Source organism: Bufo bufo, chromosome 6, assembly GCF_905171765.1.
Source record: "Bufo bufo chromosome 6, aBufBuf1.1, whole genome shotgun sequence".
NCBI classification, from domain to species: Eukaryota; Metazoa; Chordata; class Amphibia; order Anura; family Bufonidae; genus Bufo; species Bufo bufo.
This window is the reverse complement of record NC_053394.1, coordinates 435,245,028-435,265,374: the sequence shown is the minus strand read 5'-3', so window position 1 is coordinate 435,265,374 and position 20,347 is coordinate 435,245,028. Positions and strand designations below refer to the sequence as shown.

Below are 20,347 nucleotides of genomic sequence, written 5' to 3'. Positions count from 1 at the left end.
TTTTGCTAAGCTGATACTGTGCCAGGTCCCCCACCACACAGTAATAGTGCTCCCCAAAGTCCCTCCAATATCAATAATTCTTTGACATAGTGACTGACCTTAGTACTAATAGTGCCCCAAATAGTAAATGTCTCCCATTGTGCCCCAGTATTAATAAAGCCCACCATAATTCTCTGTAGTAGTAATAATGTCTGCCTATAATGTCTCAAGTAGTACTAATGCCCCCTACAGTCCCCCAGTATTAATAAAGCCCACCACAGTGCCCCCCATGTAGTAATAATATCTGCCTATAATGCCTCCAGTAGTACTAATGCCCCTTACAGTTCCCAAGTAGTAATAAAGCCCACCACAGTGCCCTTCAGTAATTATAAAGTGCACCATAAGGTCCCAAGTAGTACTAAAGTCCCCAGTGTACCGCAGTAGTACTAATGCCCCCCCGGTAGTAATGACGCCCACCATAGTATGCCCCAGAGGTAATATTGCTTGCCTATAGTTGTAATAAAGCTTCTATTATGTGTGCCAGTAGAAAAAACACCACCTTATAGTGCCCCAATAGTACTAATACCCCCCTTATAGTGCTGCCACTAGAAACAAATGCCTCCTTATAAGTAATGTCCCCTTGTGTGCCAGAAAAAAAAATGTCCCCTTAAATTACCCGGAGTAGTAATAATTGCACACTTATTTGTGCCAATACAAAATATATCCCTTTATAGTGCCCCCATAGTACTTATTGCCTCCATATAGTGCCACCAGTAGAAAAAGATGCCCCTTATAGTGCCACCAGTAGAAAAAAGATGCCCCTTATAGTGCCACCAGTAGAAAAAAGATGCCCCTTATAGTGCCACCAGTAGAAAAAAGATGCCCCTTATAGTGCCACCAGTAGAAAAAGATGCCCCTTATGGTGCCACCAGTAGAAAAGGAAGCCCCTTATAGTGCCAACAGGAGAAAAAGATGCCCCTTATAGTGCCACCAGTAGAAAAGGATGCCCCTTATAGTGCCACCAGTAGAAAAGGATGCCCCTTATAGTTCCACCAGTAGAAAAAGATGCCCCTTATAGTGCCACAAGTAGAAAAAGATGCCCCTTATGGTGCCACCAGTAGAAAAGGATGCCCCTTATAGTGCCACCAGTAGAAAAAGATGCCCCTTATAGTGCCACCAGTAGAAAAGGATGCCCCTTATAGTGCCACCAGTAGAAAAGGATGCCCCTTATAGTGCCACCAGTAGAAAAAGATGCCCCTTATAGTGCCACCAGTAGAAAAAGATGCCCCTTATAGTGCCACCAGTAGAAAAAGATGCCCCTTATAGTGCCACCAGTAGAAAAAGATGCCCCTTATAGTGCCACCAGTTGCAATAATGACCCCCTTCCCTATAGAGGTCCAACAGCGTGCTACAAAGAAGATGACAAAGAGAAATACCTCTCTGCTGCTCTCAGTGATGCAGTGCACGACACAGACCTCTTCTGGATCCTGAGCAGCTCACAGCCCGGCTCAACGCCATGATTATGATGTCATTGCGCCGCCTGCGCCGGCCTCTGATAGGCTAGAGGCCATGATGCTGTAGCCTGTGAGAGTGAGCTTTAGGGCAGGGAGACATCGGCAGCATTCATCTTTATCACCATCCTGAAAACAATGATGGCTGATAGGGACCCACCCTTTTTCACGCAGAAGGAGACGTGTCTGGCGGCGGCTTTCTTCGTTTTTTTCTTGCAGGTAAAACTTCCCGCTTTCTCCTTGAACTCCTTGCGCAGACTGTCCACGATGATGGTCGGCTTCTGGAAACACAAGAATCACAGGAAGAATTGACAGGATGTTTTTTTTTTTTTTGTTTGTTTTTTTGCTGGGTTTTCATGAAGTTACTGTACATTCTGATGGAAAAGAGAAGATTACGTATATCATGTACATCACTGTTATGAGGGCACTGGGGTTGGTACTGATATCGGGGCACTGTCACTGTTATAGGGCACTGGGGTTGGTACTGTTATGTGGGCACTGTCACTGTTATAGGGCACTGTGGTTGATACTGATATCGGGGCACTGTCACTGTTATAGGGCACTGTGGTTGGTACTGTTATGGGGTCACTATTATAGGGCACTGTGGTTTATACTGTTACGGGGTCACTGTTATAGTGCACTGTGGTTTATACTGTTACGGGGTCACTGTTATAGTGCACTGTGGTTGGTACTGTTATAGGGGCACTGTCACTGTTATAGGGCACTGTGGTTTACACTGTTATGGGGGCACTGTCACTGTTATAAGGCACTGTGATTGATACTGTTATGGGGTCACTATCACAAGGCACCGTGGTTGGTTCTGTTATAAGGCATTGTCACTGATATAGTGCACCGTGGTTGGTACTGTTATGGGGGCACTGTCACTGTTATAGGGCACTGTGGTTGGTACTTTTATGGGGGCACTGCCACTGTTATAGGGCACTGTGATTGGTACTGTTATGGGGTCACTATTATAGGGCACTGTGGTTTATACTGTTATGGGGGCACTGTCAGTATTATAGGGCACTGTGGTTGGTAATGTTATGGGGGACTGTCACTGTTATAGCACACTGTGGTTTATACTGTTATGGGGGCACTGTCACTGTTATATTGCACTGTGGTTAATACTGTTATGGAGGCAATGTCACTACTATAGTGCACTGTGGTTAGTACTCTTATGGGGCACTGTAACAGTTGCAGCGGACTGTGGTTGGCATTGTTATGGGGCACTGTGGTTGGCACTGTTATGTGGTCACTCTCACTACTATAGTGCACTGTGGTAGTCACTGTTATAAGGGCACTGTCAATGTTATAGGGTATTGTGGTTGATACTGTTATGGGGGCTGTGTGGTTGACACTGTTATGGGGGCACTGTCAATGTTGGGTATTGTGGTTGATACTGTTATGGGGGCTCTGTGGTTGACACTGGTATGGGGCATTATTTAGGCCAGAATGGATCTTGTAAGAGAAAAAAAAACACATGGAAAAAACGTATGACCTGCTAATATGGCCGCTCAATCAACCCACATGTATGATTGTGGGGCCACCCACAGTCCCGGGGCCACACCTCAGGCCCTGTGAAGCAGCAGGGTGCCATCAGTGATTCTGATACTAACTTCCTCCACATTTGTTGTGTCCTTCCAGGTTTTAACCCTTTCCCTCTCGGCGAGCACTTCCTCGTCAGCGTCCTCCAGCTTTTCTGGATTTGGTTTACATTCATGTTTTCTTTGAGAAAACCTAAAATAATGAAAATGTGTGTCATTTCACAAGTGTATGACATGCAGCCTCTAGCCATGTAGTCTACCATTATCACAGGTGTTTAACATCCAGCCTCGAGCCATGCAGTCTACCATTACCACAGTGTATAACATCCAGCCCCAGCCGTGCAGTCTACCATTACCACAGTGTATAACATCCAGCCTCTAGCCATGTAGTCTGCTATTATCAGTGGTGTATAACATCCAGCCTCTAGACATGCAGTCTGCCATTACCACAGTGTATAACATCCAGCCTCTAGACATGCAGTCTACCATTACCACAGTGTATAACATCCAGCCTCTAGCCATGTAGTCTACCATTACCACAGTGTATAACATCCAGCCTCTAGCCATGTAGTCTACCATTACCACAGTGTATAACATCTAGCCTCTAGTCATGTAGTCTACCATTACCACAGTGTATAACATCCAGCCTCTAGCCATGTAGTCTACCATTACCACAGTGTATAACATCCAGCCTCTAGCCATGCAGTCTACCATTACTACAGGTGTATAACATCCAGCCTCTAGCCATGCAGTCTACCATTACTACAGGTGTATAACATCCAGCCTCTAGCCATGCAATCTACCATTACCACAGTGTATAACATCCAGCCTCTAGCCATGCAGTCTACCATTACCACAGGTGTATAACATCCAGCCTCTAGCCATGCAGTCTACCATTACCACAGGTGTATAACATCCAGCCTCTAGCCATGCAGTCTACCATTACTACAGGTGTATAACATCCAGCCTCTAGCCATGCAGTCTACCATTACTACAGTGTATAACATCCAGCCTCTAGCCATTCAGTCTACCATTACCACAGTGTATAACATCCAGCCTCTAGCCATGCAGTCTATTACCACAGTGTATCACATCCTGTGGGAGGAGCTGTGTTTCTGCCTCTGTGCTGCACTATGTGAGAGGATCGAGAGCCTGACATCGTGTGCTGGGGGATACGCTGCCCTTTCCCCAGGGGGTGGCGTGTTCTCCCGGAATGGATCCTCGAGCCCCCGACTGCCGCCGGTTATCTACATGTGCCGGCAGCGATACCAGAACCCCGCGTGCGGCAGGAAGACCCCCTGAAACTGGAGACTTTCCTCCTGATTCTCCAGCACCAAGAGACAGCGGCGTTGTGACACTGGCGGCCAGTGAAAAGCCTCAGAGTACCCCGGAGCGTGCGGCTGCAAAGCCGCAGGGAGCAGATGACAGCCCCGCACAGATCGCGGGCAGGAGAGGAGCAGCAACCAGGAGCAGCAGAGATCCACTACAGGAATCCCTGTGTGACTCCAGCAATGCACCGGGCAGGGTCAGGAGAGGTCCTTGGAGGAAAACAAGCCTAGGATCCTCTCTGAGCTCCTCTTCAGAGCAGATAACTCTGCACCTGGGAAATCTGGATGGAAAATAAAGGCCCGCTGCTGAACAGGCGGCGGGTGAACAGAGAGCAGAACCGGTGGGTTGGGTTGCTGAACAAGCAGCCTGCGAAGTCTCTGGACCAAGAAAAGCTGCAGGGATGGAGCCTGGAACCCCAAAGGGTGAAGCTAGGAGTAGTGTTTCTGTGCCTCAGCCCAGAAGGGGTGTTTCAGGTGTAACTAGCAGTGTCTTAGCTCCTGGTGTTGTTGCTGGTATTTCTGGTTCTTCTCCTGGTATCTCCTCTGGTGTACCAGCTGGAGAAGCCAGGAGACTGTTTAATTGGGGTGTCATGGGCCTCACTGAAACCCCCTCATTATACTCATCAAGGGTGGCATATTTTTTAAACCAGTATGAGGAGGTAAAGAAGGAATTAAAACAACTTAAATTGGAGTATAGGAATATGAAAGTTCAGGACAACATGTTACCAAAAAGTAAAAGAGCGGTCCTCTCCTCCAGACTGGAGAAGATGGAGGAGGAGATTGCGACTTTGGAGGAAAAGAGGGCCTCTATAGTGAAAAATGGAGGGCCGTTTATTAAAAAATTCTAAAATGACTGTCGGTTTGAAAGCGTGTCTGGCTCCAGTCCATTAGGGCTGCGGTCTGGAAGCCAGAGGAAGGGGAAGGAGTTGGCGGTGGAATCAGAGGTGGACTTGCAGTAGAGCCGGATTGGAATAATGCACTCTGACGCCAATAATATGCAATGGCTGGGTCAGGTGTAAGTGATAGTTTATAGTTTTGTTCGTGACACCAATTGCAGCATGCGCAGGGTACTAACACAGGGCCCTTTAAGGTGTTGTAACTCACGTACCAGGTTAGGAATGCCAGAGTGGTGCAATGCCTCTGTGTGGTAATGGCAATAGTGTCAACGGTGTCTCCTACCTGGGTACGGTTGGACTCCTCGATCCTGGCTCACTTGCAATAAAATGAGTGTGGTGCTAGTAAGAGTAATTGAGGAACTTGCAGCAGTAATTGAGATCCAGACTTGGAATAAAATACAAACTTATTTTTACTAGATGCATCTTTTATCCAAGTGAGATACAGCATTAGTCCGAAGTCCCAGCAGGTATTGGCAATGTGTGGCAGGAATCTGGCTTCTGCTCTATCATGTGGCTAGAGCTTTGCAGGAAAGGGACGACTGCTTAGTAGCTCTAAACTGTGGCAGGAATTTCTCTTCTGCACTATCTATCATCTGCTGTCTTGGGAACTGACTTGCTGAGGAGGAATATGACTTCTCCTGGGGTCTCTGGTCTCTGCTCACAGTAATCTTCACAGGGTATGCTTCTTCCTGGAATTCTGGAGTTTGTCTGCTTGCTTCTACCAGCTGAGGCTGCAAGGCTCAGGCTGGGGATGATGATCAATTGTCTCAGCCGAGACAAGATCCTGGCTTTGGATCCTTATAACTGGGAGCTCCTACACGCACAGCCTTCCCTTAGCCGGGGTGGCTGGCATACTAACTCTAACTTCTTTCCCCACCCATGAGGCAGGATATGGGCGCAGCCCATTTCTGCTCAAAGAAGGGGGAGCTGAACTGGAATGTACTATTTCAGTTCAGAAACACTAAACTGGCTAAGTCCTTGCTGAACACATCCCTGCCACCTTCTGGTGAACATGGAAATTACAGCAATTTACATTTACAAGGCTTAGAATGCACAATTGTGAGAAAATTACATGAGATTACACAAGATGACAATGTGAGTACACTTAATAGATTGTTGCAGGGTAAAAGAGTTTCGTAACACAACTCTGGGGTGTTACAGACTCATTACCGGGTGGCCAAGAGGACCCCTTTGAACCAGGTCTGGGGGGAGACTAATGGTGGAGATCCCCGGTGGGCAAATTGTATTTCGGTGATGAGGAGGTCCCGGAGGACGAGGTGGTAAGAGAAAAGAAAAAGAAGATCATAAAAAAATAAGGATTATGTTTCGTGCCTTCTGAACCCATTGCTGAGCCCAGCCCGGTTCCTGTAGTGGAATCGGGCCAAAAAGCACGGGAGAATGAATCTGACATGGTGGCAGAAGGTGTCCCCCTTTCCTGCAGTGGAAAGGAGAACACAGGAGCAGATAGGGTTAAAACCCCTGACAGTGTTGCGGACAAGGTGAAGGATGGAATGGCTGCGGACAAGGCTCAGGAAAAAACAAACAGTTGAAAGGGCCAGAGCAAAATCTGGAAGGTTTATAAAGAAACCATTAAAGAACCCATTAAAGTCTGTGGAGGTTGCAGATGCTGAATTTAAAGAATCTTCAGGGACTGTGTGGGCAGCAGAGAGGGTGCGGGGTGTGGGGGGTAAGAAGTCCTCCGCAATTCCTGAAAAGGAGAGCCCTTCAAACCCTGCCACCAATGACGCCAGTACTTCTCTAGGGAACCCGACCAGTCTGAGGGGAGTGAAGAGCGTTAAGATTGTAAGCAAGGTAAAAGATGTTGCGAGTGGTAACTTAGAAGGAGACGCAAATGAGAGTATGAATGAGAACATTGTTACAAATAATGATTTAAATAGTGAAATGAATGGTGAAGCAAATGAAGATATAAATGGTGAGAGGATGAATGAGGAATTGGTAGCTGCTTATGCAGCAGATACGGAAGTCGAGGAGGAAGAGGCTGAGAGAGGCTGACGGGAGGAGGCAGGTTGCAAGGGAAGCAGGGGATTGTGTAAGTCCAAATAGGAAATCATATGCTAGTGTGGCTGCAGGTGACTCTTTGCCCAGGGAATCAGGTAATGGTAACTTGCAACTGCGCCTCTTGGAGGCTTTGAGGAAGGGGAAAAAGACTTCCATACAGGTGGAGGGTGAATCGGTTAACCTGTCTTTTTGGACAGAGAGACATGGTCTGAGAACCTTCCGAGAGGAAAGAGGGAGAGAGACCGTTTGGTCTCTCCCTACATCCGGGGGGGGGGGGGGCATTTGGAATGTGGCCTATCTCTCTTGTAGGAGTGAGGAAGCAACGGCTTCTAGGACAGATGTTGTGGAGCTTCTCCTGGGGATGGACTTTGTGCAAATTACATCTTTGCCCTAATCCATCCCTACGGCACCAAGAGTTTTGATGTTAGTTTAGTTGGACCAGAGGGGCTTGATGTCACGGATATAATAGGGGAGAACACCAAAAGACAACAAGAAGGAAGGGGAAAGACACTAGGCCTCACCGCTAGTGAAGGAAAAGGGTCACTACCTATAAAACCCTGCTCCTGGCCCTAACTCCTAGCCGTATGGGCATCTCTCGATGGTAGAGATGCCCATACACAGGAACCTAGAAAACCATGGTGACCCTCGGATGCCCTAAAGGTAATGAAAGGGCAGAGACAACCCGTTCCTTCCCTGGTGAAGGAACCACCGTCTCGCTGAGGCCTAGTAAACAACCAGGGGGGGAGGAATACAAAACACAACAAGCGGAACACTTAACTTCTGAGGATGATGGATGAACAGGACTTCAACACGAACCACACTCCAGCTCTTCCAAAACCAAATGAAGCTATCCAGAGCAAGAAGTGATGGGTAAAGTCAAACTAAATAGGGATGGGTAAAGGTCACATGATTCACACCTGAACAGGAGGTGTGGACATACCAGACAAACACACAGACAAAGTGAAACCAAAAGAGGCTGTCAGATCACTAATGTGCAGATAATCTTTCAGACCTTCTAAGACCTGTCACAGGAGTGACAGTACTCCCCCCCCCCCTTCTACGGGTGACCTCCGGGCACCCAGGACCGACCTCATCAGGATGAGCTCTGTGGAATGCTCTCACCAGACGACTAGCATTAACATCAGTCGCTGGAACCCACATTCTCTCCTCTGGTCCATACACTCTCCAATGTACGAGATACTGGAGGGATCTCCGGAGAACTCGGGAGTCCACAATCCTGCTGATCTGAAATTCTAAATTGCCTTTCACCATGACAGGAGCGGGAGGTAAGGAGGACGGCTCAACAGGTTCGACACATTTATTTAACAACGATTTATGAAATACGTTATGGATTTTCAATGCCTGAGGAAGTTCAAGACGGAAGGCTACAGGGTTAACAATGGCAGTGATCCTATATGGATCAATAAATATTGGGCCCAACTTCCAAGAAGGTACTTTAAGTTTAATGTTTCTTGTAGACAACCACACAGAATCACCCACTCTCAGGTCCGGACCACTCATACGTCTCCTGTCAGCAGCACGCTTATATCTGTTGCCCATCTTTTTCAGGTTATTTTGGATTTTCCGCCAAATAGAAGACAAAGAAGAGGAAAATCGTTCCTCCTCAGGAATGCTGGAATTTTGAGCACCAGAAAATGTACCAAACTGTGGATGGAATCCATATGCCCCAAAAAACGGCGACTTATCAGTGGATTCCTGTCTACGGTTATTTATAGCAAACTCAGCTAACGACAAAAATGAAGACCACTCTTCCTGATTCTCTGAAACAAAACATCTCAAGTAAGTCTCCAGATTCTGATTAGTGCGCTCCATCTGTCCATTAGACTGAGGATGAAAAGCCGAAGAGAAGGACAATTGTACACCCAGACGAGTACAGAACGCTTTCCAGAATCTGGAAACAAACTGAGTCCCTCTATCGGACACCACATCAGAGGGAATGCCATGTAGTTTCACGATGTTGTCGACAAACACCTGTGCAAGAGTTTTAGCATTAGGTAAACTAGGTAATGCAATAAAGTGTGCCATTTTACTAAAACGATCAACTACCACCAGAATCACCGTTTTTCCCGAAGAATTCAGTAAATCCGTGATAAAATCCATGGACAAATGGGTCCAAGGTCTGGACGGGATGGGCAATGGAAGCAGAGATCCGGAAGGCCGAGTATGTGTCACCTTAGCACGTCTACAAGTACCACAGGCTGACACATAGTCCTCAACACACTTACGTAACCACGGCCACCAGAATCTGCGAGAGATGAGATCGACAGTCGATCTGCTCCCAGGGTGCCCAGCAAGCACCGTACAGTGATGTTCCTCGAACACCTTGTGACGCAATTCGGAGGGAACAAACAATTTCCCAGGAGGACAAGAGTCCGGAGCATCCTCCTGTGCCTCCAACACCTTGGCCTCGAGATCAGGATAAAGATATGACTACCCCTTCAGATAAAATGGGACTAGGGTCATTAGACTCACCCCCCCCCCCCCCCCCAGGAAAGCTATGCGACAAAGCATCTGCCTTGACGTTCTTAACCACAGGGCGGTAAGTGACGATGAAGTTAAATCTGGTGAAAAACAATGACCATCTGGCCTGCCTTGGGTTCAGTCGCTTAGCCGACTCCAGGTAGGCCAGATTCGTAATCCGTAATTACTGTAATAGGATGAATTGCTCCTTCCAACCAATGCCGCCATTCCTCGAACGCCAACTTAATCGCCAGCAATTCCCTATTCCCGACATGATAATTCCTTTCAGCAGTCGAGAGTTTTTTAGAGAAAAATGCACATGGGCGCCATTTACTGGGTGAAGGACCCTGTGACAAGATTGCTCCTACACCTACCTCGGACGCGTCAACCTCAACAATAAATGGCTGAGACACGTCCGATTGCACCAGAATAGGGGCCGAAGCAAAACATTCTTTCACAGCAGAAAAGGCCTGTAATGCCGCATCAGACCAGACAGAAATATCCGCACCCTTGCTAGTCATGTCTGGTAAAGGTTTAACCACCGATGAATAGTTCAAGATAAATTTATGGTAGTAGTTGGTAAACCCTAAAAAACGCATAAGCGCTTTCAGATTTTCAGGTTGATCTCAGTCAAACACAGCACGGACCTTCTCGGGATCCATACGAAAACCTGAGGATGAGAACAGGTAACCCAGAAATTGCATTTCCTGTGCAGCAAATACACACTTTTCCATCTTAGCATGCAACTTATCCTCTCTTAGGATCTGTAACACCTGTCTCACATGATCCTGATGAGTCTCCATATTAGGTGAATAAATTAGTATGTCATCAAGGTATATAACGACAAACCTCCCCACCAGATGAAAGATGTCATTGGCTAACCCAAAGGGCATGACCAGGTTTTCAAAATGACCCTCAGGGGTATTAAATGCGGTCTTCCACTCATCCACCTCCTTGATCCTTACCAGATTATATGCCCCCCTCAGATCCAATTTAGAGAACACCTTGGCACTGACAATCTGACTGAACAAATCTGGAATCAAAGGAAGGGGGTAAGGATCACAGAAGGTAATACGATTGAGCTCATGGAAGTCCAGGCATGGTCTAAGGGTACAATCCTTTTTCTTTACAAAGAAAAACCCAGCAGCCACTGGAGACTTGGATGGTCTAATATGTCCCTTTGCCAAACTCTTGGTAATCTACTCTCGCATGGCCTTTCTTTCGGGTTCCGAAAGATTATACAACCGAGATTTTGGCAATTTAGTTCCGGGAATAAGATTGACGGGACAGTCATACTCCCGGTGCGGAGGCAACTCCTGATTACCACTCTCAGAGAACACATCAGAAAATTCTGAAATGAACGAGGGTACAGTTTTAGTGGTTACCATAGAGAACGATGCATTAAGACAGTTGTCCGTGCAAAAATCACTCCAATCGAGAATCTGTCTCGCTTGCCAGTCGATGTTAGGGTTATGCTTGCTTAACCATGGTAAACCCAACACCAACGGAGCAGGCAAACCCTCCAACACATAACAGGAGATAGATTCCTGATTCTTAAAGGGCTTCTGTCACCCCACTAAACAGTTTTTTTTTTTGTGTACTTATAATTCCTATACTGCGATTTATCCATACATAATGTGATTAATCATTTTGGTTCAGTAGATTCTGCTAAAAACGTACTTTTATAATATGTAAATTACCTGTCTACCAGCAAGTAGGGCGGCTACTTGCTGGTAGCAGCCGCATCCTCCTATCATAATGACACCCCCTCCGCATGTTGATTGACAGGGCCAGCGAACGGGATCTTTCTCTGCTGGCCCTGTTTGCATTCAAAATCTGGCGCCTGCGCCGTACCTGTCTTCAGTCGGCGCAGGTGCACTGAGAGGAGGACGCTCGCTCCGCCGCTCCTTCCTCAATGCGCCTACGCCGGGTGTAGATGTGACATCATCGGCGCAGGCGCATTGAGGATGGAGCGGCCGAAGGAGCGTCCGCCTCTCAGTGCGCCTGCACCGATTGAATACCGTTACGGCGCAGGCGCCAGATTTTGAATGCAAACAGGGCCAGCAGTGAAAGATCCCGTTCGCTGGCCCTGTCAATCAACATGCGGAGGGGGCGTCATTATGATAGGAGGATGCGCCCTACTTGCTGGTAGACAGGTAATTTACATATTATAAAAGTATGTTTTTAGCAGAATCTACTGAACCAAAATGATTAATCACATTATGTATGGATAAATCGCAGTATAGGGATTATAAGTACACAAAAAAAAAAAAACTGTTTAGTGGGGTGACAGAAGCCCTTTAAATGAATGTCATTCACTACCTGCGACAGGCATTTTTGGGTGAGAGGTGCTGAGTCAATTGCAAAGACAGAAATACTTTTCTCTTATGCATTAGTAGTCAACCCGTGAATTCGTACAAACTGTCCAACAATCAAGTTAACTCCTGCTCCACCTCGGCAGACAGGAGAAAACGGGTACTACCAGTAAAAGACAAAAGTAGGTTTTCTTGCTCCCCACCCACACCACCAATAGTAATTTGGGGATTAAATGTTTTTTCCTTTTTGTTTACACCTTGATGCTGCGTGTATTATATTAACAAAATGTCCCTTCTTGCCACAACAAAAGCAGACTCCTTTCACATGACCAAAACTTTTGCCAGAAGTTCCAGGAGTAGCTCCTACTAACTGCATAGGCTCCTCGCAAGGCGCAACCACCAGTGTATTTCCACCATAAGTGTCAAAGGAAGCAGTACCCTTATTGGACAGTACGTCCTGAAGGTGAGGACCCCTAGAGCTCTCCCTCAAGTGTCTATCAAGACGTACAGCAAGGGACATAGCTGCTTCCAATAACTCAGGATTTTCATGAAAAGCCAATGCGTCCTGCAGTCTCTCAGAGAGACCCTGACAGAATTGGCTACGGAGAGCAGGATCGTTCCACTCTGTGTCGGTAGCTCATCTCCTAAATTCAGAGCAATAGGTCTCCGCGGAACATTCTCCCTGCCGCAAACCCCGTAATTTGGTCTCGAATCTGCAAGACCGTTGCACGGAGGTCTGCTACCTACAAAGTCAGATTCTGCAGCTGTTCGACCAGTACAGACATAGTATCCATAGCTGCACAGATCAGAACAAAAATGGCGGTATTGGCTCTGGATAATGTCACAAATGTAATAGGGGAGAACACCAAAAGACAACAAGAAGGAAGGGGAAAGACACTAGGCCTCACCGCTAGGGAAGGAAATGGGTCACCATCTATAAAACCCTGCTCCTGGCCCTAACTCCTATTCGTATGGGCACCTCTCGATGGTAGAGATGCCCATACACAGGAACCTAGAAAACCCTGGTGACTCTCGGATGCCCTAAAGGTAATGACAGGGCAGAGACAACCCGTTCCTTCCCTAGTAAAGGAACCAGCGTCTCGCTGAGGCCTAGTAAACAACCGGGGGGGGGGGGGGGGGGGAATACAAAACACAACAAGCAGAACACTTAACTTCTGAGGATGATGGATGAACAGGACTTCAACACGAACCACACTCCAGCTCTTCCAAAGCCTAATGAATCTATCCAGAGCAAGGAGTGATGGGTAAAGTCAGACTAAATAGGGATGGGTAAAGGTCACATGATCCACACCTGAACAAGAGTTGTTGACATACCAGCAACACACAGACAAAGTGAAACCAAAAGAGGCTGTCAGATCACTAATGTGCAGATAATCTTTTAGACCTTCTAAGACCTGTCACAGGAGTGGCACTTGAGCTCTTCTGGTCTAAATATGAACTTGCAAAGAACACCCCAGCCTGGCGGGGATTTTCTGTCCAGGCTATAACCCGCCAGACGATGGTCAAGAAAGTGACGGTCTTAACCTGTATCAAATCACTTTCTAGCGTGGACATTATGACATGGCTCAGTCATTATGGCGAGGTTGGACAATTCCCCGCCAAAGTTTTGGATGATCACGGCATCTGTTCAGGTACCTGGACCTTCAGCGTAAAGCTGAGGGCACAGGGCAACTCAGTTGCTCATATCCCCTCCTCTGCTTTCTTGGGTAGAGATAGAATTATGGTTTTCTATCAGGGACAGCCGAAGGTCTGCTATAGGTGTGGTAGTCCCACCCACTTTAGCGCACAATGCGATGTTCGCAAGTATGCAAAATGTGGGGACATTGGCCATCTTGACGCATCCTGTAGGCGGATTCGGTGTAACCTGGGTACCTGGGTCATCCCTTCAGTCGTTGTCCGCTTGCATTTGCCGGGCCCGGACTCAAGCGGATGCTAGCCATGAAGCTGGGTCTGTTGTTGAAGAAGGGCCAGCTGCCGGGACTGGGCCAGTTGGTGAAGGGACGAGTGCTGGTGATACCAGCATTGGAAGAAGCAGACAGGGTACAGTTAAGAACCTAAGGCCTTTCAAGATTAAACGGCAAGAAAAACGCCGTAGAGATGGGGGGAGCAGGCGGCAGCTGGTCCCTTAGTTGATCTTCTGGCAGGCCTTTTAGCTAAGGATCCAGGTTGTAGCGACCCAGGGTACAGCAATGAGGAGGGAGTACCTGGGGTTCAGCCTGAGGAAGCCAACCCCTGTGCTACATCCGCATCCTCGTACGGCGAAAGCATGGACGAGGAGTACAGAATGCGGTTGAGTGATAGGAGGAACAAACGGTCGCAAGCCCTCTCTGGCGTGGGATTCATCTGTCCCACTCACCCTTGACCAGATGCCAGAGGAAGAATTAGTCGGGGCCCCTCCTGTGGATCTCTCCAACCGGTATCAGGTCCTTGACGAGGATCCCCCAACTCCAGTTAGGGAGGAGGAGGATGTGGTACCGGAGGGCGCAAAGGCCTCCTCGCAGGTTGCCGGGCCCTGCCCTCCTTCTTCTGGAGGGGGGGCTAAGCATGATTCCGTGGGCAAACAGAACGGTATGGATGTATCAGTGTGTCTGAAAAGGCAAAAGGAAAATGAAGGATCAGAAGATAATGATGAGGAGGGTGGTGGTGGAGGGGGGAAAAGAAAGCTATCCAACTCGATCATGTATAATGGCGGAACTCACCCTGTTGACGCTAGCAAGTATTAATGTAGCTAGCATTAAGTCAGACGCGGCCCGTTTTACGAGTTGCTTGCGAAAGCCAAACAGGAATGACGGCTCGATCCGTCATTCTAGTCTCTTGCGGCCGAGCCACGTAGCGGGGTGGCGGTCCTTTTTAAAACCGACGAAAGAGAAGAATGTAGGAGGATTATCGAGTTGGAAATGGGAAGGTGCCTGATTCTAGATGCCCTCATGGGAAGACAAGAATTAAGATTAATCAACATATATGGACCAGAAAGTAGGTGGGACCGTATATGTCTTCTTATGAGGATTAAGCCTTTTCTTTTTACCAGCCGACAAGTGATCTTTGGAGGAGACTTTAACAATGTGACTAGAGTCTGTGATAGGGGAGGCTCCAGAGGTGGGCTGGATACGGATGGCGTCGTCTTGAGTAGAATAGTTGAGGAAGTTCTTCTGGTGGATGCTCATTTACAGCACAAACCGGATCACGTGGATTTCACCTTTCATAAGGGTAACAATAGGTCTAGAATAGATAGGTTTTATTTGAAGAAGGAGGCTGTTTTTTCGGCTTTACAAGCTCAGGAAGTGGAATTCTCCGATCTCTGTTTAATTAGTTTTTCTTTGAATGTTACAGAGACTCCCTGGATGGGAAAAGGAATATGGAAGTTGAATTCGTCTCTCCTGGAAGAAGCGATGGTAAGAAAATTTGGTTGCCGAGAGGGATTTCGGGAAATACCGCTTGCCCGACCCTTACGAGAACTGTAAGATGGCAGTAAGAAGTAAACTAGTGATGAGCCTGATTGACAGTACAGGCTCCCTGAATAGGTTCAAATCAGGGATCTTGTGGGTCGTCCGGTCTTTTCACTCTCACCTCTTTGGTAGGAAAGAACTAATTCGGGACAGTCTTTCAGCTTTCTTGGCTGGGGCGATTCCTAGGGAAGGAATGGACTTCTCTCTTGATATTTTGACAGAACCTATCAGGGAAGAGGAAGTAAGACTGGCCATTGATGGGCTTAGGCGAGTGGTATAAGACTTTTAGGGAACAATTAGTTCCCCTCTTGACCGAGGTCTATAATGAGTGTCTTTCCTCGGGCACTCTGCCAAGGTCAATGGGTAAGTCCACCCTGATTATTCTGTCAAAGGGTAAGGATCCATCCCGCATTGAGAACTGGAGACCCATATTGCTTGTCAATGTGGACAGAAAGATTTTGGCAAAGATACTCTTCTGCAGACTGGCGAAATATGCGCCGAAGCTCCTTTCGGGGTCCCAGCACTGTTCAGTTCCCGGTCGGAGCGCTTTTAGTGCCGTTCTCAGTGTCCGGGAGGCCGTGGAACAGGGCAGGGCGGGTCTTTGCAAGGGGCTGTCCTCTTGTGGTATGGTCTACCCGGGAGGTTTGTAGATTGGCTGAAAACCTTGTACAAAGGGGCAGAGATTTTCCCATTGGTTAATGGTTGGCTGGGTCGTCCTTTTGAGGTGGCTTCCGGTGTCCACCAGGGATGTCCTTTAAGCCCTCTGCTGTACGTGTTTGCGATCGATCACTTCATCAGAAGGGTAGATCGTGGACCGTTGGCAGGGGTGGGGATGGAACTGGCGTGGGGGGGCCATCTCTAAAGGTGGTAGCGTACGCTGATGATGTCTCTATTTTTGCCTCTTCGGAAGAGGAGGTAGGATGGGTGATGTCAGAGGTGAATCGCTATTCGGAAGTTTACGGGTCCCAGATTAACCAGGACAAATGTGAGACTCTCTGGCTGGGAGAAGGGGATCCTGTCTTCGATCTCCAGGGCACTCTTCCAGAACCCCAGAAATTAGTAAAGATCTTAGGCATCAACTTTGAGGATTATCATCAACAAAATTGGAAGGGTAGACTGAAAGATGTCTCCCAAAAGGTGGACCGCTGGAAGGGATGGTCTTTATCCCTTAGGGAAAGGGTTCACTTGTGCAAATCTTACCTGATTCCTGTTTTTTTTATATTTGAGCAGTGTCTGTGTCTTTCCGGGCTCTCTCTGGGCAACGGTCTACAGCCTCTTTTTCCAGATGTTATGGGGAAATAGGCTGAACCTAATCAGGAGAGAGCTGACTTACCGTACAAGGAGACTAGGCGGGTTGGATATGGTCAACCCAGTGGTATTTTTAACAAATACCTTCTTGAAAATAAACATTGCGAACCTCTGGAAAGAGAGAGCTCCTTTGTGGGTAATTTCCTGTAGGGAATGGTTCCGGCCCTTCTTCCAGGAATGCGAGACAGGAGGGTGTGTGAAAGACCTGCGTGCGTCACATGGACATCTCCCTGCTTACGTTGCCCCAGTTCTGAAGATCATAAGGCGGCGGGGCCTGGGAAGGACTGAGATAGAGACCATGTCGAGGGGTTTCCTTGACAGGGGGGTCCTGTCTTCTTTCTTCCAGGCTCCGCTGGCCTTGAAGGATTGCCCAAGTCAGGATCTGGAAGGTGGGCTACTTTTGCTTAATTCAGAAAGGATCCCTAAGAAGGTTTGGGATGTGACTTGGCGCTGCTTTCATGGAAAGCTATATGTAAGGGATAATGTGAAGTGCAGGAACTCAGAGGAAAGGGGTTGTCCCCGGGAGGAGTGTGGGGGCGTGCTAGAAAGCATGGACCACTTCCTGCTTCACTGTCTCTTTGATATAGAGGTGTACAAAAGGGTAGGGACTTCCATTGGTTGGCCTAGGCTGGCCGCCTTGTCTTATGTGGAATGGGCCTATGGCGCATTCAAAGACCTTGGTGGGAGGGACCGTCGCACCTTATTTTTAGTTAATGCAGTGGTTAGGCATCACATCTGGTGTGCACTGTGTCTAGTGTCGACGAGTCGTAAAATCCTCCTAGTGGAAACGGTACATAGGAACATTATGGGTGACCTGGTAAAGGTGCGCTCTCTGGAGTATGAAAAGTGTGGGGACCCCAAGGTCTCCTCGCCTGTGGAGGGGCTTTTGTTTTGGGGTTCCATGACTGAGTAATACTCCTTATCCTGGTGGTGGGCTGATCTAGAAGACACAGTTAGAGTTTTGTTTTGTTTTGTATAAGAATAGGATGAAAAGGATTACAGGCTACTGAACCATAGCCGACAAGTTGTGGGAAGTGTTCGGTGTTGTAGATTTTGGAAAGTAGTTAATTTGTACTGTATTATATCATATTATATTAAGTTATGTTGTAATATGTTGTATTATATTAGTAGAGGTGGGGCTTAGTTAGGTTGGGAGGGGGGTGGACGAGGAGGGGGATATATGTATATATGTGTATATAAGGAAAAAATATATAAATAAAATAATTTTTTTTAAATTATTTTTATTTTATTTTTTTATGTGATACAAACTGGTCGACCCCAGTCCAACTGGGGATGAATTTACGGACTGACAGAGCTCAGGGTTTTCTTTTCCCTTTGAACTTTGAGGGTGGTCAGTTTGTCTGTTTGCAGTGGGGGTTGGTGAAGGATTTAATAGTTAGTATTTAAGTTAAGGTTTCTGCTTGTGTTTTGTATATTTGTTTTTCAGATACGGCTGGCATATAATTATTACATTTGTATATACTGTATGTTTTGTATATATGGATTTTAGATGAGCATGTAAGCATTTTAATATGTAAATAGGTAAAATAGGGGGTTTTGGGGTGGGAGACTGGTCGGGATAAGGGAATAGTATTTTTGCTAGACTCTGTGTTATGTCACTTGTTTGGTTTATTGCTATGTTTGGATAAGCTTTCCATTATGTAAATTATTTATTTATATTTTAATAAAAAAGTCCAGCCTCTATCCATGCAGTCTACCATTACCACAGTGTATAACATCCAGCCTCTAGCCATGCAGTCTACCATTACCACAGGTGTATAACATCCAGCCTCTAGCCATGCAATCTACCATTACCACAGGTGTATAACATCCAGCCTCTAGCCATGCAATCTACCATTACCACAGGTGTATAACATCCAGCCTCTAGCCATGCAATCTGCCATTAGCACAGTGTATAACATCCAGCGTCTAGCAATGCAACCCCTTTCATCTTCAGAAAAAAAGGCCAACACCCCTAAAATATTGATGAAAAGTTTTATGGATGTGCTATTTTACTGAAGATTAAATAAAGTGAAGAATTACGATTTTATCAAGTGCTGGATGGACTCCTGTTGTTTCATGTATGGGTATCCATGGCCAAGCAGCTGCCTGCCGCCAGCGTTATATCACCAAGCACAATGCCAGGTGTTGGATGGGGGTGAAGAGCACGGCCCCACAGACTCTGGCCGGGAACACATCTGTACAGTGACCAATCACACTTTATCTGGCCTGGTGAATGCCAGTAGAACGTTACCTGTGGACTGCGTTGTGTCGGCTGTACAGTCTGGTGGAGGAGGGGTAATGCTATTGGGGTCTTCAGGGGTCAGCTTTGCCCCCTTAGTTCCAGTGAAATAAAAGCTTAACACTTCAGCAGACAAGATATGGTGGACAACTGTTTTCGGACAACTTTGTGCGAACAGTTTGGGGACGGCTCTTTTCTGCTTATCCATGACTTCACCTGGTGCACAAGCTCCAAAAAGGCATAGTTAGAGGAGTCTGGAAGGGCCTGACCGGCCTCACAAAAACCTCAGAGGAGCAAAGCGGGACTGACTAGATATTAATAATTACTGGTGTAAAAGGGGAGGTCAGAGAAGCTCCTGGAGGTGGAATGTGGAGCGTCCAGTACTTTACTCCATACAGTGTATACAGGGCCGTCTTTAATATTGATTGGACCCTGGGCAAAAATTTACTTGGGCCCCCTGGATCCCGCCTTCCCACACCCTAGCATGCAATCACGCCCTCCACCACAACACACACACACAAAAAATCCACACATCTGGTAGAGTACAGTGAATGACTGTAAATACATCCAGTTCTGAAAACTCCAGCGGCTCAGGATCAGTGGAAGTGGGCACCGCTCTGCAGGAAGGAGACCAGGGCTCGGCTCACCCTAGTGTTACAGTGCACCCCAGCACCCCACAGTATGCAGTATAGCACCCTATAGTATACAGCAACCCACAGTATGCAGTATAGCACCCGATAGTATACAGCACCACACAGTATGCAGTATAGCACCCCACACTATACAGTACCCCACAGTATATAGTAGAGCAGTATAGCCCCCCACACTATACAGGCCCCCACACAGTATACAGCCCCCCACACTATACAGGCCCCCAGACTATACAGCCCCCCCCCCCCACAGTATACAGCCCCCCCCCACAGTATACAGCCCCACACAGTATACAGCCCCCCACAGTATACAGGCCCCCCACAGTATACAGCCCCCTACAGTATACAGCCCCCCACACAGTATACAGGCCCCCCACAGTATACAGCCCCCCCACAGTATACAGGCCCCCACAGTATACAGCCCCCCCACAGTATACAGCCCCACACAGTATACAGGCCCCCACACAGTATACAGCCCCCCACACAGTATACAGCCCCCCCACAGTGTACAGCCCCACACAGTATACAGGCCCCCACACAGTATACAGGCCCTCACACAGTATACAGCCCCCCACACAGTATACAGCCCCCCACACAGTATACAGCC

At 47.4% G+C, this 20,347-nt stretch overlaps 1 protein-coding gene across 1 annotated transcript in view; it reads right to left on the bottom strand.

Annotated features, from left to right (window-relative positions):
* LOC121004805 (ABC-type organic anion transporter ABCA8-like) overlaps positions 1-20,347 on the bottom strand; it is a 525,268-nt gene that overhangs the window by 318,739 nt on the left and 186,182 nt on the right. The window lies entirely within an intron of this gene.